The 18,730-nt window shown below is 40.6% G+C and overlaps 2 non-coding genes across 2 annotated transcripts; one reads left to right on the plus strand and one right to left on the minus strand.

The window, feature by feature from the left end:
* Nucleotides 1-1,331: 1,331 nt before the first annotated feature.
* trnag-gcc (transfer RNA glycine (anticodon GCC)) lies at nt 1,332-1,402 on the minus strand. Its single transcript has one exon. It is a non-coding gene; the product is annotated as a tRNA-Gly (tRNA).
* A 16,683-nt stretch (nt 1,403-18,085) lies between these two features.
* On the plus strand, nt 18,086-18,276 carry LOC115057996 (U2 spliceosomal RNA). The gene has a single exon (XR_003842002.1). It is a non-coding gene; the product is annotated as a U2 spliceosomal RNA (small nuclear RNA).
* The last annotated feature ends 454 nt before the right edge of the window (nt 18,277-18,730 follow it).

The raw sequence follows: 18,730 nt of genomic DNA on the forward strand, positions 1-18,730 counted from the left end.
CATGCTTCAGTAGATCAGGTGCTGCTACCTCCGGATCTGTATATAATGGGAGTGTTTTCCCTCTCTGAGCTTTTAAATCAGCTCCATGTGGCGCCATCAATCCATGTTTATCTGCTAAAATAACAAAAAGATATCATTCATTTCACACACACACACACACACATATTGACTTCCATATTTTACAGATATATCCACACACGTACCTGGACCTGTTTCCTTTCGGCCCACAGTTCTTTTGACTTTGACTTTGACTTTCTGTCCTCCATGAATTGTTTATATGATGTTCATGGTTGTTCTGCTGGAATGAACGGAGTTCCGTATCAAAACAGAAAGTTAGCAGCAGCCAAAACAATCAGCAACAATTGTGCATTTAGCATAACTGAAAGCCTAAAAAAAAAAAAAACTAACAACACATACTAATTAAACGCGTTGCTATTCCGTGAAGACATCGATTGGCTGTAAAATGAAACGGTGCACTTTAATTCACTGCATGTCTGACAGCGGCTTCAGCTAGTTAGCGCGATGCTACACTTAGCTTGTTTAGCATTTTCCGGCTGTTTATTAGATGTCTCCTGTGCGCGTGCTCCTTCCGTCTGGTCCGTTCATCAACATTAAACATTCTACAGATCGTCCGCACGGAAAACACAACCGCGTAAATTGGCTCAAGTCGTTTCCACAAAACGGCCAAAACATCATTTACTCCATGCTGCCATAAACTTTCACTCTGCAAAGTTTTCCCGCCACACAAACCGATACAAACTTTTTGAGCTCACAGTCAATCTTCTTCTGGATCACTTCCGGCATTTGGTACATTCCCCTTCCGGAAGATTCTGTCGATTGGAAATTTGTTTCGCAAATTGTTAATTTGTTTTCTAATTTGTAAGTTTGTTTTGTCCGTGGTAAAAGTGTTTTTCTTGTGTAATTTTGTTGAATAAAATGTAAAAATGTTTCCCAACATGTAAATTAGTTTCACGCTTTGTAAAAGTGTTTGGCACTTTGTAATTTAGTTTTGCACTTACCGGCCACCGTATCAAACAGAGCAGGAACACTAAAGTAAGGGGCGGGGGGTGAAAACGACAGGAGGGTTAAAGAGCAGATTCTCTCTGAGGGGACGGATGTTGCCACAATACACAGTGTGTGTGCCATCACATGTGGAAGATGTGTGCAGACTGAAGCCTTGGTCTGCCACCAGCTCAGAGGGGCTGCACTTCTACTGACCACCAGGGGGCTCCACTGGTTGTTTCACAAAGTCACAGTGTGTTGGAGTCTATCTGGGTATTTTCCAAGCAGCATTGTGTTTCTAACATCTGGATGTTGGTAAAGAGTTACTGTGCATTGGCCGGGAATCGAACCCGGGCCTCCCGCGTGGCAGGCGAGAATTCTACCACTGAACCACCAATGCTTATTTCGTGAGTTTTACCATGGCGTCAGGGAGAGTCTTCTTCTATACCGTGACGTTACGAATCTCCAGGCTTCAGCAGGCTTCAATACTTGCTGGCATGTTCAGAAGTACTTCCTGCATTTTATAACACTTTGATATCAGTAAATCCAGCGTGTTTTAAAGAAGTTCAGAGTGTTTCAGAGTTTCTGACATGATACAGACAGACAGATCCAACAAAGTATTTAAGTGAACTGAGAGCTCAGACCAACAGAGAGAACACACACAAACACACACACACACACACACACACACACACACAGTGGACGAGGTGCGCACCTTCGCTGTCTGATTCCAAAAATGAGCGAAAGCAGGAAAAGAAGCATTTTAATTAGTAGAAGGAGGAACAAACCAACAGATTTGGTTTTAGTTAAATTTAACGCCACTTATTTGTCTCATAACAGCTGATTTGTGTTTCACTTCATTCGTTCGCGAGACAAGCGTGAGCGATGAAGGACAGGAAATGCCTTTGATCTCCAGTGACGTCACACAGTCTCGTGGAGGTGAGTAAACGGTTGTTGATGTTGTCAGTGAAACATTCATTCATCCTCAGAGTCATCTGCTTCTACCGATCTCCATTTTCATTTCCAACCACTCAGAGAGACAAGAACACACACAGACACACTCTGACTAACCAAACCATTCCAGGAACAATCAGGATGATTCTGGCTCAGGGTGTGACAGGTCCGGGGTTCAAATCCCAGATGAGCCCTTTGTCAGCTGTTGTAAGAAGTGAAAAAGCCTCCTAAATGTGGAGGGAGGCCGACTCTGTCAGAGAGCAGTGTGCATTCTAGCTTCCTTTAGCTGTCAGCCTCTGATCATCAACTCTTCAGCTTCTATGACTTCAACAATTCCTTCTGAATGCAGTCTGAGGCAGTGATTGTGAAACTTTCATTCAGACAGAGATCCCACATTCAGAAGGAAACAGCCACACACAAACAAAGTCATCATGAACAGCCTACATGGAGCCTAAATGAAAAGAAGCAGGAACTAAAGTGTGAAAATAATGATGAACAAAGTGTCACACAGAGAGGCTGCAGCCTGGTGTGGACTATAACGTCAGAAAATGGATCAGTCTGTGACACGGAGCACTAAAGTTGGAAGGCTGAGTTCAGCTTCAGCTTCTTTCATGTTCTCCCTGTGAAAGAAAGAAGGTGAACATGAGCTTGATATGAGAACACAGCAGTGTGCATCATGGTGCTCATGTTCATATAGAAAGAAGGAGGCAAAGCAGCAGCTCTGGTTTGCTGTTTCACTCCCTTTCCCTCCCCGCTATGAGCTGTCACTCACCCACATTAAATTAGTAAATTATGGGACTGTATCATATCAATCTTTTAAACTTTATTTATAAAGCACTTTTCAAACAATTTACAATGTTGCACGAAGTGCTTCACACCTTAAAATATAAAAATAAAGAAGACAATATCCCCCACCTGGACCAGATCACAATCCAGACAGACAGAGACACTCAGATTAAAGCAGGACTTTGTTTGTCGCACAAAGGTTATTTAGTACATTAAGTAAAAATTGTGCTTTCAAAAGATAAACTGCTGCAGTGTCCTCTGAGTTCAGCCCTTTCAGCATCCTGTTATTTATTTAAATAAGAATTTTTTTGCAACATGTTAAAAATAAGAATTATTTGAGAAAATCAAAAACAAAAAAAAAAAACAACAACAACAAAAAAAAAAAGACCATTCACATTTTATGACGGGAAGGGCCAATTTAAAAGCTTAATCCATGCTGACTGACAGTCACATGTTTCACAACAAAGTGACATCTTTTATAGAGTAATGCTTGTAGAAATGTTCTCAAAGCAGCCCAAAGGGTCCAGAAGAAGCTGAACCTAAACCCCAGGTGGAGTTTGGAGGAGCTGGCTGAGAGGAGAGGAGGACTTGAGGAGTCTCTGGGATCATGGTGGACTGGACTCTGTTCTCAGACCAGTTCTGATTCCTCTGTCAGTCTCTGCTGGATGAAGCTCTCCTCTCCACCTCCCAGGAACATGGTCCAGAGTCTGGACAAGCTGCTGCTGCAACATCTGGATCATCAGGAAGCAGTTGATCCTCCATCACACAAACACCTTCCTCTTCACTGCCTCCACCTGTGTAGAGAAGAAGAGAGCAGATCCATCAGTGTTTCCTGACTCTGTCCATCAGCTGTCAGTCAGTGATGCAGATCCAGCATAAAGACCTGCAGGGACTTCAGTCCTGTTCAGTCCAGATGTGCAGCAGCTGCTTCCTCTCAGCTCATGTTAACGTGTTGGAGTGAACACACTGAGCTGGAAACTCACAGACCTCAAGTCTGCTGACTCAGCACATTTCTCTGAGTCCACAGTGGAGATAAAGAGCTGAGTCATGAAGGTTCATCACTTTACTGATGATTTACTGAAGGTCCATTTAAACAGAGAGACTCTGACTGACTGACAGACAGACAGACAGACAGACGGGATTCTGGTCTGCAGAAAGACCACATGGTGACAGTGTGATGAAAGAAGATCAGTGATGTGCAGCTTTCAGTCAGACTGATCTCAGAGCTGTGACAGATGAACCTGATCAGAGAACAAACAGTCTCAGCTCAGATCTGACAGTTTGATGGACGAGGACCAGAATCTGAACATCTCTGAGTTCTTCAGCTGGAATCTGCTTCATTTGATGGTCACATGATCACAACAGTCCTCTGACTGATCTGATTGGCTGACTGTTTTCTCTCCGTCTTTCTGTCTAATTGTGAAATCTGTTTCTGTTCTCCTCTCACAGCTTCACTGAGGGTTAGAGTGAAACAATATTACTGAAAGGAACATGAACTGAGTCCAACTGTCGTGGAAATAAAACATGAGTCTGACCTCAGAGTCTTCAGTCTGAAGTCTGGACTCTTCACAAAACCACACAGATCCTTCAGTCCTGAATCCTTCAGCTTGTTGTGACTCAGGTCCAGTTCTCTGAGATGGGAGGGGTTGGACTTCAGAGCTGAGCCCAGAGAAGAACAGCTGATCTTTGACAACCTGCAGTTGTCCAACCTGAGTAAAGAATAAAAGATATGACTTTAGGAGGTGAAATTCCTGCTTGAAAGTGTTTTGTCATCTGATATATGAGAGTTTAGGTTGTTACAACAGCCACTGGATGATTAAATACGTCTTATAAACCCATGTGGGTTGCACATTTTTATGAATGACACGCAAATAAATTAATAAATGAAATGAACCACAGACTAAAATCTGCAGACTAACATACAAATATATATGAATATATGATGTCCCCTTTCAAAAATACAAGATTGATTGATAAACTGCAAGCAATTAAAACGTCTGAATAAGGAATAAAGAATCAATTTTGAATCGAATCATAGCCCCAAAAATCCAAATCGAATCGAATTGTTCCAGAGTGAATGATTCCGACCCCACTGAATATATATTTGTCCATGTAAGTGAGGAAAAATATTTCCTGTCATTGAAACACTGAAGGATTATTATTATTTTTTGAAGTTTTAAATCTGTAGTTCAACATTTCTCTGCCACACTGACTGGACTAAACCAGAGAAGAAGAAAACAGACGTCAGCATGAACATCCTCAGTGAGGATCAGTATAATATCAGTCTGATGTCTGCAGGTCAGAGTCACCACAACTGTAACATCATATTAATCTGAGAGCAGAAATAAAACATGAGTCTGACCTCAGAGTCTCCAGTCTGCAGTGAGGACTCTTCACAACATCAGACAGATCCTTCAGTCCTGAATCCTTCAGGTCGTTCAGACTCAGGTCCAGTTCTCTGAGATGGGAGGGGTTGGACTTCAGAGCTGAGACCAGAGAAGAACAGCTGATCTCTGACAATCTGCAGTTGTCCAACCTGAGTAAAGAATAAAAGATGTGACTTCAGGAGACAAAGTTCCTGCTTGAAAGCGTTCAATGTTTCATCAAGTCAACACATGATTCACAACATCTGGAACATTTTCACTTAATTCAGCGGTGACCACGTTTAACATGCTGAGTTTGGTCTGAATCTTTCATTCTGCTTGAGTCACATGACTTTATAGTCGTGTTGGAACAGGAAAACACTGAATATTAGTGCTGTACACCCAAAGGAAAAAAAATAAATAAATAAAATTATTGATATAAGATTCTAAATTTTCATTTACTATGATTCAGAATCGATTCAAAATGTCCCAAAATCGATTTAAAAAATAAAACAATGCCGAAAGACGCTGTCTGACGTCACCACAGAGCTGGTTCTGGAACATACACATGCACCAAAACAAGGAGGAAACTACAATAATGGAGGAAAGAGAGATTCAACAGGCCCCGTCCTCGTTGCAGGCAAAGATTCTGACTCATTTTGGTTTTTACTGAGCTTGACATGACTTATTTTATAGCTTGCTGCTCAGAGTAGCAGTTGTGGTCCACACACATTTGAAAAGGCACTTTGCTTAAAATTTAAAAGGCAGCATGTTTAACTGCTCTTTTTTTTTTTAAGAGACATTTTTATTTTTGCTATTCAAGCAATATGTGATATTGTATTAAACAACAGTTGCAACAATTTCATCTGAGCATGAATAAATGTTTAAAACTTAATAAATGTGAAAAAGACACTTTAATGTCTCCATTCATCATTTTGTCTTGCAAAGCAGACTGGAGTAGATCATGAGGATCCTTTGCACACCTATAGATTGAAGCAGAAATGACTGAATCGAATTGTTTTGAATGGAAAATCATTTTGAATAAAGAATCAATTTTGAATCGAGTCATAGCCCCAAAAATCCAAATCGAATCGAATTGTTGGAGAGTGAATGATTCCGTCCCCACTGAATATATATTTGTCCATGTAAGTGAGGAGAAATATTTCCTGTCATTGAAACACTGAAGGATTTTTATGGTTTTATTTAAATCTGTAGTTCAACATTTCTCTGCCACACTGACTGGACTAAATCAGAGAAGAAAACAGACGTCAGCATGAAGATCCTCAGTGAGGATCAGTATAATATCAGCCTGATGTCTGCAGGTCAGAGTCACCACAACTGTAACATCATATTAATCTGAGAGCAGAAATAAAACATGAGTCTGACCTCAGAGTCTCCAGTCTGCAGTGAGGACTCTCCAGAAAACCACACAGATCCTTCAGTCCTGAATCCTTCAGGTCGTTCCAATTCAGGTCCAGTTCTCTGAGATGGGAGGGGTTGGACTTCAGAGCTGAGACCAGAGAAGAACAGCTGATCTCTGACAAACTGCAGTTCTCCAACCTGAGTAAAGAATAAAAGATGTGACTTTAGGAGGTGAAATTCCTGCTTGAAAGTGTTTTGTCATCTGTTCAGAGCGAATTATGTTTTAGTGAAGGGACTTGTGGTAGCTGATTTTATTTCTGTGGTTTGGGAAAGAAGGCAAAATATTTTTCTTTGGTTGATTGTTTTGTTTAAAATGTACCATTATGACTTGAGAAAAGGAAAAACATGTATTTGTGTATGTTTATATGGAGATATATGAGAGTTTATGTTGTTACAACAGCCACTGGATGATTAAATACGTCTTATAAATCCATGTGGGTTGGACATTTTTATGAATGACACGCAAATAAATTAATAAATGAAATGAACCACAGACTCAAATCTGCATACTAACATACAAATATATATGAATATATGATGTCCCCTTTCAAAAATACAAGATTGATTGATAAACTGCATGCAATTAAAACATCTTTTCCAATTTAATAAAAATAGAAGAAAAATAGAATAAAAGATGTGACTTCAGGAGACAAAGTTCCTGCTTGAAAGTGTTCAATCCTTCATCAAGTCAACACATGATTCACAACATCTGGAACATTTTCACTTAATTCAGCGGTGACCACGTTTAACATGCTGAGTTTGGTCTGAATCTTTCAGTCTGCTTGAGTCACATGACTTTATAGTTGTGTTGGAACAGCAAAAACACTGAATATTAGTGCTGTACCCAACGGAAAAAAAATAAATAAATAAAATTATTGATATAAGATTCAAAATTTTCATTTACTTTGATTCTGAATCGATTCAGAATGTCCCAAAAATCGATTTAAAAAATAAAACAATGTTGACAAAGACGCTGTCTGACGTCACCACGGAGCTGGTTCTGGAACATACACATGCACCAAAACAAGGAGGAAACTACAATAATGGAGGAAAGAGAGATTCAACAGGCCCCGTCCTCGTTGCAGGCAAAGATTCTGACTCATTTTGGTTTTTACTGAGCTTGACATGACTTATTTTATAGCTTGCTGCTCAGAGTAGCAGTTTTGGTCCACACACATTTGAAAAGGCACTTTCCTTAAAATTTAAATGGCAGCATGTTTAACTGCTCATTTTTTTTAAAGAGACTTTTGTTTTTGCTATTCAAGTAATATGTGATATTGTATTAAACAACAGTTGCAACAATTCCATCTGAGCATGGATAAATGTTTAAAACTTAATAAATGTGAAAAAGACACTTTAATATCGCCATTCATCATTTTGTCTTGCAAAGCAGACTGGAGTAGATCATGAGGATCCTTTGCACACCTGTAGATTGAAGCAGAAATGACTATGAATCGAATTTTTTTTTAATCGAAAATCATTTTGAATAAAGAATCAATTTTGAATTCAATCATAGCCCCAAAAATCCAAATCGAATCGAACTGTTCCAGAGTGAATGATTCCGACCCCACTGAATATACAGTATATGTCCATGTCAGTGAGGAGAAATATTTCCTGTCATTGAAACACTGAAGGATTTTTATGGTTTTATTTAAATCTGTAGTTCAACATTTCTCTGCCACACTGACTGGACTACATCAGAGAAGAAAACAGACGTCAGCATGAAGATCCTCAGTGAGGATCAGTATAATATCAGCCTGATGTCTGCAGGTCAGAGTCACCACAACTGTAACATCATATTAATCTGAGAGCAGAAATAAAACATGAGTCTGACCTCAGAGTCTCCAGTCTGCAGTGAGGACTCTCCAGAAAACCACACAGATCCTTCAGTCCTGAATCCTGCAGGTCGTTCCAACTAAGGTCCAGTTCTCTGAGATGGGAGGGGTTGGACTTCAGAGCTGAGACCAGAGAAGAACAGCTGATCTCTGACAAACTGCAGCTTCTTAACCTGAGTAAAGAAGAAAAGATGTGACTTTAGGAGACAAAGTTCCTGCTTAAAAGTGTTCAATGTTTCATCATCTGTTCAGAGCTGAAGGTTTAGAAAGTAGAAGTTGAGAAAATGAAAGTCAAACAGCTGAACCAACAGGAAGCAGCTTCACAACAGTCAAATACAAACAGAGACAAGATTTAATGAGAAAATGAAACAACACTGTAAAGAACCTGAACTGACTCAAACTGTCAACATTGTGATTTGAACACATCAGAAATAACCAAACAGCAGAGTCAGCCTAACTTTATTTCTATCTCTGATTCTGACACATATGAACTCCTGTATAACAATCTGAGCTCTGGCAGGTAAGTCCACTCTAGAACCAGTGAAATAGTCTACAAACAGCAGAACAGCCCTTTACCTCCTGACAGGAAAGGGAGGGGGAAAGGAGTGTGCGTGGAAAAAATAAAAATAAAAATAAATAAATAAATAAACAAACAAATGAGATCCTCAGTGAACATAGAAGACACCACTACGAATCAAAATCTACAAACCTCTTCAGTTTTCAATTTTTACTCATTTAAATAAAAATGTATCATAAAAAACCAAATCCAGTTTTCATCTTCACATAAACATGAACTCTGACCTGAGTCCTTTGAGTTTACAGTTTGGATTCTCTAGTCGAGCAGACAGCAGCTTCACTCCTGAATCCTGCAGGTTGTTGTTACTCAGGTCCAGATCTCTCAGACTAGAGGACTGGGAGCTGAGGACTGAGGACAGAGCTTCACAGCTTCTGTCTGAGAGGTTACAGCTGCTCAGTCTGAAGAGGAATCAGCAAAATAAGATAAATTATTAAAGAAACATGTTTTTGATTCTCAACTAAAAAAAGATTCAGTTGATCTGGATTTATTTATTTGCACATACAGAACTTTGTTGGAGGCTTTGATCACTGGCAGCAGCCTCAGAAGAGCCTCCTCTGAAGCAGAGTATTTCTTCAGGTCAAACACGTCCAGATCTTTTTCTGATGACAGTAAGATGAAGACCAGAGCTGACCATTGAGCAGGAGACAGTTCATCTGTGGAGAGACGTCCTGATCTCAGGGACTGTTGGATCTCCTCCACCAGAGAACCATCATTCAGTTCATTCAGACAGTGAAACAGGTTGATACTTTTCTCTGGAGACAGATTCTCACTGATCTTTGTCTTGATGTACTGGACTGTTTTCTGATTGGTCTCTGAGCTACTTCCTGTCTGTGTCACCAGGCCTCGTAGGAGAGTTTGGTTGGTCTGCAGTGAAAGACCCAGAAGGAACCGGAGGAACAAATCCAGGTGTCCATGTGGACTCTGTAAGGCCTCATCCACAGCACTCTGGTAGAGAATCAAAGGTTCAGGTTTGTTCCTGAACAGTTTTGACCACAGGGACGTTGTTTGTTTTTCTGTCATCAGATTGACTTCAGAGCTGATGAAGGTCAGATGGACATGAAGAGCAGCCAGAAACTCCTGAACACTCAGATGGACGAAGCAGAAGACCTTGTCCTGGTACAGCCCTGTCTCCTCTTTGAAGATCTGTGTCAACACTCCTGAGTAAACTGATGCTGCTCTGATATCGATGCCACACTCTGTCAGGTCTGATTCATAGAAGATCAGGTTTCCTTTCTGCAGCTGCTCAAAAGCCACTTTTCCCAGAGACTCAATCATCTTCCTGGTCTCTGGACTCCAGTGTGGATCTGACTCAGCTCCTCCATCGTACTTGACCTTCTTCAGTTTGGACTGAACCACCAGGAAGTGGATGTACATCTCAGTCAGGGTCTTGGGCAGCTCTCCTCCCTCTCTGGTCTTCAACACCTCCTCCAGAACTGTAGCAGTGATCCAGCAGAAGACTGGGATGTGGCACATGATGTGGAGGCTTCGTGAGGTCTTGATGTGGGAGATGATCCTGCTGGCCTGCTCCTCATGTCTGAACCTCTTCCTGAAGTACTCCTCCTTCTGGGGGTCATTGAACCCTCTGACCTCTGTCACCATGTCAACACACTGAGGAGGGATCTGATTGGCTGCTGCAGGTCGTGTGGTTATCCAGAGGCGAGCAGAGGGAAGCAGTTTCCCCCTGATGAGGTTTGTCAGCAGCACGTCCACTGAGGTGGACTCTGTAGGATCAGTCAGGACCTCAGTGTTGTGGAAGTCCAGAGGAAGTCGACACTCATCCAGACCGTCAAAGATGAACACAACCTGGAAGTGATCAAAGCTGCACATTCCTGCTTCTTTGGTTTCTGTGAAGAAGAGATGAACAAGTTCCACCAAGCTGAACTTCTTCTCTTTCAGCACATTCAGCTCTCTGAAGGTGAAGGGGAATGTGAACTCTATGTCCTGGTTGGCTTTGTCTTCAGCCCAGTCCAGAGTGAACTTCTGTGTTAAGACGGTTTTCCCAATGCCAGCCACTCCCTTTGTCATCACTGTTCTGATTGGTTGGTCTCTTCCAGGTGGGGGTTTAAAGATGTCTTCTTGTCTGATGCTTGTTTCTGCTCTGTCCTGTTTCCTGGATGCTGTTTCAATCTGTCTGACCTCATGTTCCTCATTGACCTCTCCAGTCCCTCCCTCTGTGATGTAGAGCTCTGTGTAGATCTGATTCAGAAGGGTTGGGTTTCCTGCTTTAGAGATCCCCTCAAACACACACTGGAACTTCTTCTTCAGGGAAGATTTGAGTTTATGCTGACAAACTAGAGCATGACTTTCTGAATAAACAAAGAACAAAAGAGATTAAAAACTTTAACTACAAGGTTAATTTTTGCATCTCCTAAGGAATAAGAATGATCATATTTCTCTCTGTCTCCTCAGACTTTAGTTAATGTCTAATTGATCCATCATGTTAAATCCTCTTACTGCTCTGCAGACAGTCAGCCAGCTCCTCCTGCTTCATCCTCTTCAGGAAGTTCACTGTGATCTTCAGAAATGCCTCTCTGCTCCTCCCCTTTTCCTCCTCTTTTCTTTTCCTCTTTTCCTCCTGCTTTTCATCCACCTCATCATCCTCATTCTTGATGAATTGTGGGTAATCTGGACTCAGACTCCTTTTCATTTTCTTCAGCTCGTTCTTAACATAACAGACGATGTTCTCCTCCAGCAGCTGGAACACAATAACATCCTGTGTAAAGTTCACTCTCAGTATAAACTGATGGATCAAAGCATCAGATCATCGGTCAGCAGAGTTCAACTTTAGCTGCTGCTGTATCATCTGCTGCCACGTCTCTTTCCAGAGCTACACAGAAAGATTCAGACCTGCTGACTTCACTAAACTAACTTCACTTAGATTCTGACAACACAGAGATCCCGATCATCACATGAAGACCAAACTGATACAGCCCTTCAACACATCAACTTAGGAAGTGAAAATTCAGGGTATTAACTGTGACTGTGGCTGAAGATGGATCAGACCACCTGAACTAGTTCACTGATGAATTATTCCATCTTTAAACCCTGTAGAGACAGAGTCCATGGAGGTCCAGGACTGAATCTGATTAACTTTGGTCTTTGTTATTAAGTCACAGCTGAAATCCTCAGGAAAACAACTAAATAAACCTTTCTTTTGGATTCATTGCAGATGAAGGAGGAGCAGAAATGTTTTGTAAAAGTCTCCAACAGACCATATTCATACAGAACATATCTGTTGAGGCTGATGGATTATTGCTCTGTGGTGAACTACAACTCCCAGTCCTCTCCCACTCTCTCCCACCCCAAACCTGTTCAATCCCAATTCAACTCCTGTCTGTCACAGAGTAAAGCTCTACTGGTCTAAAGAGTGCAGCTTCAAACTCAAGTCTTTGTTGGTGTCTGTTGTAGTCACTGGATGAACATTTACACACCATAAATATGGAGTCCAGGTCTGTGTGATGATGTTTGTCAGACTGAACTCTGAGGAGAAAAGACACAAACACACAGTTTGTTCCAGGAGTTTTCTATGAACAGCAGAGAAACTGATAGACAAGCTTTGATACCTTTAATGAGTCAGACAACAACAAATGATCAGCTTTTACCTTTTTTCTTTGATAAAGTAATCCATAGACCAATCACTCTTCATGGACACACAACTGGACACAGCAGACTGTTGTCCTCCCTTGAAGTAAATAGGAGGATCCATAGACCGATCACTCTTCATGGACACACAACTGGATACAGCAAACTGTTGTCCTCCCTTGAAGTAAATAGGACGATCCATAGACCGATCACTCTTCATGGACACACAACTGGATACAGCAAACTGTTGTCCTCCCTTGAAGTAAATAGGACGATCCATAGACCGATCACTCTTCATGGACACACAACTGGACACAGCAGACTGTTGTCCTCCCTTGAAGTAAATAGGAGGATCCATAGACCGATCACTCTTCATGGACACACAACTGGATACAGCAAACTGTTGTCCTCCCTTGAAGTAAATAGGACGATCCATAGACCGATCACTCTTCATGGACACACAACTGGATACAGCAAACTGTTGTCCTCCCTTGAAGTAAATAGGACGATCCATAGACCGATCACTCTTCATGGACACACAACTGGATACAGCAAACTGTTGTCCTCCCTTGAAGTAAATAGGAGGATCCATAGACCGATCACTCTTCATGGACACACAACTGGATACAGCAAACTGTTGTCCTCCCTTGAAGTAAATAGGACGACCCATAGACCGATCACTCTTCATGGACACACAGCTCAGTTCAGGAGAATCTGGTCTTGACTTCTGGTTACTAGTGGAAACCAAGTTGACATTAAAATAATCAACAAGCAAGAAACTGAGCAGAAACATAAGTTTTGAAGGAGTTCGATTTTCATTTTTGATCCAGAATATTTTATTGTGGGGTTTAATTTTAATTAAATTTACATATTACATAGACTTTTTGGATATTTTTCATTAACTCATATGAAGTATGATTATCATTATTACTCAATATCTTCAAATGTTGGTTGAGCTCCCTGTAAAAAAAAAAAAAAGGACAAATAAAAAAGCAGCAGAAAAAGTTCAGCAATAAAAAACCTAAGTGACAGAGAGAGTGAATAATGATGGAGCAGTGATCTGAGTGCTGAGCTCTGACAGATGGACAGTTAGAGATCCTCATCTCACCTCTGAGCTTTGGTCTGACTCTCATGTTCCCCACACAGAGTGGTTTTAGAGGGAGGGGCTCCCTCCTCTCTGTCCTCACACTGATTCATAGCTGAGCCTCCACCTTCACAAACACAACAAAAAGCTTCATTCCAACAGGATTTACATCACAGGACACAATCACCATCATCATCTATGTCACTAACTTCAGCCTTTACCTGACTGGAAAAAAAAAAAAAAACAGAAAATTGAGAAAGGACATTCAAGGTTTATGCTCATCCCAACATTCGATGTTTTATATTTGCCTTATATTTAAAACTTTAAATTGAATCAGATAAATTTATGTTTTGTAACATTTAAAGGCCAAACATTTTAATGAAATACATTTGAGGACAAAATTATTCCAAGCCATCAGTTCCATCTAAAGCAGTTTGACCTGTACAGAACAGAGGAGGTGGTTCTCTGATCTGATATTTAGGATGCACCTTAAACATGTTTCTTTCACAAATTAAATACTGTGCCTCCACAGCTTCATACACAAATCAATCTGATCTGTCAGTGATTTGCAAGTTCCAGAGAAATGTCTCTCAGATCTGACAGTTCTTCTCTCTGTCCACTAGATGGTGGTATCTAACTGTGGGATGGGTTGATGGATGCTGCGATTTAATTCATGTTACTTGATTGATCAAAGAACTTCTGACAATGTAAAGGTTTCTGTTTTGCCTAAAATGATTCCCAACATTAAAAACTAGGAGTGCTGCTTTAAACCTTCACTGGCTTCACTGTATCTGGAAATACTCAGAGTGTACCATTAACAGGAAGAGTTCAATTCACTCAGCTCAGTTCATCCAAGGTTTCAGACCAGTTCTGACATGTTAGTTCTGTCATTGTGCAACAGAAACACCTACGCACCAGTTGGACCACAAGAAAATAAAGTTAACATTCACCATGAAAGTTAAGTTGATAAAAATTCTGTTTCATTTTAGATTAATTTGGAATGACCATTTAAAAATCTTTAAAAAAATATTTTAAAAAATCTGGTACAAGTCTGGTGCTTTGAATTCTTGACTTTACTCAGTGACTCTTACTTTATAGTAGAATAAGAATAAAAGTGAAGAAACTGTACTCTAAGTGCAGATAAAATACTGACAGATAAGGTTATTAAAAATAATAATCAGGGGTCATCTTCACATTACTTCCTGAAGAGTACAATATTTCCTATGCAAGTACAGTAATTAGACTATTTTATTTATTTAACTCCTGCTCCGGGTCCAAGCAGCAAAAGTCTGCTCACCACCGCATGTTGAGCTTTGACCCAGCTTGGCTATCAGAGGTGAAATATCCCCCCTGCCTGTACCAGACTGATAGTGGACTGATAGTCCAAAGTATGAAACATTAAAACCGCTCCAACCTGTTTTTGGTTTGTTGTTGTACTGCTGCTGTTTGTCAACGAGGTGTTACGGGTCACTAAAATAGGTCTCCGATGGAGAAACAGATCCGGTAAAACCGAGTCCAACAGAAATAGTCCGGTAGTGATACAAAAGTCCAACAAAAAGAGGAAACACAGACTGAGCTCGACTTTCTGAAAAACTAACAAAGTAACAACAGAGAGAGAAAACAAAAGGCGAGACTGAACAAACAGGGAACCAAGAGAGAGGCTGACTGAGAGACACCGGAGAACCTGAACGGAGAGAAAGACACGACGATAACAATATGAAATAAAACACAAATAAAAACAGTGAACGAGAGCAGCAGGAACAATGAGAAGAGGCAGGACACTCCGGCACTGAAGAGAAGTCCGAGGAGGGAATCTATGTGGGCTGATTGGCGGGAAATGCAGGACAGGTGTGCCTTATTAGGAGAGAGAGGACACGCCCACTGGGACAGAACACAGGGGGGAGGGGCCGGGGGGACACGTGACTTTAGCAACAAGGAAGCAGCTGACATACACAACCTTTATCATTCAGCCTGTTTCAGTCCACAGCTGTACTCTGCTGTTTTTGTTGCTTTACCTCTTCCACAAAACTTCAGGCTGCTCCAAAGGGAGACATGAAGACTGTGCAGAGAGACTGCTGTGTCCTTTTAATGGGACTTCAGTAGAGGAAGTTAGATGAGGATCCAGTCAGGTGCTGTTATATCAAACATTAATCACCAAAGTACAAGCTTGCTGTTCATTTGTAAAAAAGCTGCATTTTAAACCTTCAGTGACCCCATTCTGAAGCAATAAACTCAGTCAGATCATTTTTGATAAAGAAATTATGAAAGGAATACAAATGTTTTGGAGTTTGTTTGTTTTTTTTGTTTTCACTTTGTAAAAAAATTAATGAAACTATAAAACTGTGAAATGAACATATTGAAGTTAATTGAACTTTATCAGTCAGACTGTATCATAATGATTCTGAACCTTCCACTTGCTTGTCAAGGATAATTATATTGATAATAGTTTTTTATTTTTCCATTATTTGGTACATTTTTGCAGCACACAGTAAAAACGAATGTTAAACATTCATATATAATATATATATTAATATAAAATAAAAATATGGTCTTTCATATTCCAAAGTACTGTGTGAACAGAAGAAAGCAAAGACGCAAATCATAAACAGTGTTCTACATTGCTCTGTGTGAGATTTGCATTTTTTCAACCTTTTTTTGCATTGCTTAAGTTGGATGAGGATCCAGTCAGGTCTAGCAAATACAAATCACCTGAGTACAAGCTCGCTGTTCATTTGTAAAAAAAGTTTCCTTTTAAACATCCAGTGCCTGCATTTTAAAGCATTAAACTCACAGTCAGGTCACCCTTCTAGAAAGGAAAACTTCAAAATACAAACGTTTTGGGGGGAGTTATGTTTTCACTTTGTAAAAAAAATAGTCAAGCCTCCTTTTTAACAGTGCAGCAAACAGCCAGCAAATCAATAAACAGCTAATACAGTCTGATTGAAACTGTAATTGTAGCTGTGCAGAGAGATGTCAATGAAGAATGGGGAATCAAAAAGAGAAAAGATTGTCATGTTTAACATGGATGTGTGTTAATCATCATGTGTTGATTCAAACAGCCTCTGAAAAAAGGGAGAGTGGCTAAAATAGGATTTATTCCAGAGCTTTGCACTTCTGTGCTGCTCGTATGTTCTTCCTGTAAAAAAAAAAAAGGAGGAAATTGAACATTTCCAAAACGCCCGTCCTTGATATGAGAACACAGTGTTCATCATGTACCGGCCTGCCCGGTGTGTGGCTGGTTCAGCCCGTGTTGTGCGGGGTGCTCCTGACAGGTCTGGGCTTGTTCGGTCGTTCAGGCCTCGTTGGCGCAGTAGGCAGCGCGTCAGTCTCATAATCTGAAGGTCGTGAGTTGGAGCCTCACACGGGGCACAGCTTTAGTTAATAATGAGGAGTTAGTAGAACCTCAGTTCCTTCAACACTCTCTGGTTTACGTGACTTATATGACATAGACAAGTATAAAGAATCTCATAACAGGTGTTATCTCACTCTTCCAGTTTAAAGGCACAACAGCTTGTGTTTTGATAAGCTGTTACCTCGCAGAGTGCGGCTGCATTACTCTCGTCCAGACAGGGACTTCCAACATTTACGACAGGTTTTCTCCGAAACTGCAAAACTCCGACATTTCAAACTTCAGGATGTGTTAGAAAACTAAATCACCCATTTAATCATTACAGATGTAACACAGGAAATGATAATCACAATGTTTAAATCGAAAATTGTCCGCTCTGACAAATTATCCGGCAATAATTTAGTGGAAATGTGACGTAGTCACCAGATTTTTCTGTGTTCTGGGGAGTATTGCTTACTGAAAGTGGTGACGTCATTTAGTGCGTTTACATTTATCCGATTCTGAGTGTTACATTTGTCCCGTGTTACTTTAGTAACACTGCCATGTTTGAGTTGAAATAAATTCAGTGACTCTTTAAAATGATCGCGGTACTGATGCTAATCCCGCTAGCAGGTCTATGGCGTTTTCTATTGCAGGTAAGCATTAAACTAATGTTGGGTTAAAGTTGGGTAAAATGCTATTTTAAATATTTAATTTGTGGTTTTATTCTGTGGATGAGAAAGTTACTCTTTCATTTTATTATTCTCACTTTCGGTCTATAAAAGCCGAGTCCAGTCGAGGAGAGCCGAATCTTCAGAGAATCCGTGCAGACAGGGGGGTTATTTTGATGGACACACCATGAGGCCAATCACATGAGAGGACAAACTGATGTTTTCACAATAATATTCAGCTGGTAAATCGACATAGATATGAAGTTTTACAGGTGACCAAGAAGAGACGTTTTCTTTGCTCTACAACGTAACTTTGTGAAAATAACATGTCTGTGGTTGTTTTCTGATCCCTCCTTCGTTTCTTCATGTCTTCTGTTTGTGTCTCTCTCTCGGAGTGATGTTGTTACTGAAGCCGACTCTGACCCCTCACTGAGCGGGTCGGTGCGGAGAAACACTCCGTTACCTCCGACAGCTGAGCGGTATCGCTTCTCGGCCTTTTGGCTAAGATCAAGTGTAGTATCTGTTCTTATCAGTTTAATATCTGATACGTCCCCTACCCGGGGACCATATATTAAATAGATTTTTGGAACAGGGAGATGGAATAGGGACTTGCTCCGTCCACTCCACGCATCGACCTGGTATTGCAGTATCTCCAGGAACGGTGCACTCCCTCTGTGTGTTCAATACAAGTCCTGTTCAGCTCAACATCACCTTAAACACATGATGTTGTCTTCATGTGTGTAACGCTGAGTGTACAGAGTGTTCATGTTCAGTTTATGGTTTTAGAATCAGTGATGCATTCATGTAGAAACATCAGTTTAATGTTGCTGATTTCATCAGGTTATATTCTGTTGACCAGACTGAATCAATAAAGTTTTGTTTCAACACGTCATCGTTTAAATGTTGGTTGTATTTTGCATTTGTCAGCTGAATCCACAGAGTGACTGAAATGATGAAGTAAATCCAGGAAAGGAAAAACATTTGGCTCTGAATCTCAATGTAGATTTGAACAAAGAGCTCCAGCTGAAGAAAACAATGCTGTCTGTTTCCAGATGATGAAGAACTCAGTTCTCAGTTGATGCTCAGTTATCTCCATCTAGTGGACAGATGGTAGAAGTTGATTCCT

The sequence above is a fragment of the Echeneis naucrates genome, chromosome 2 (genome assembly GCF_900963305.1).
Source record: "Echeneis naucrates chromosome 2, fEcheNa1.1, whole genome shotgun sequence".
NCBI classification, from domain to species: Eukaryota; Metazoa; Chordata; class Actinopteri; order Carangiformes; family Echeneidae; genus Echeneis; species Echeneis naucrates.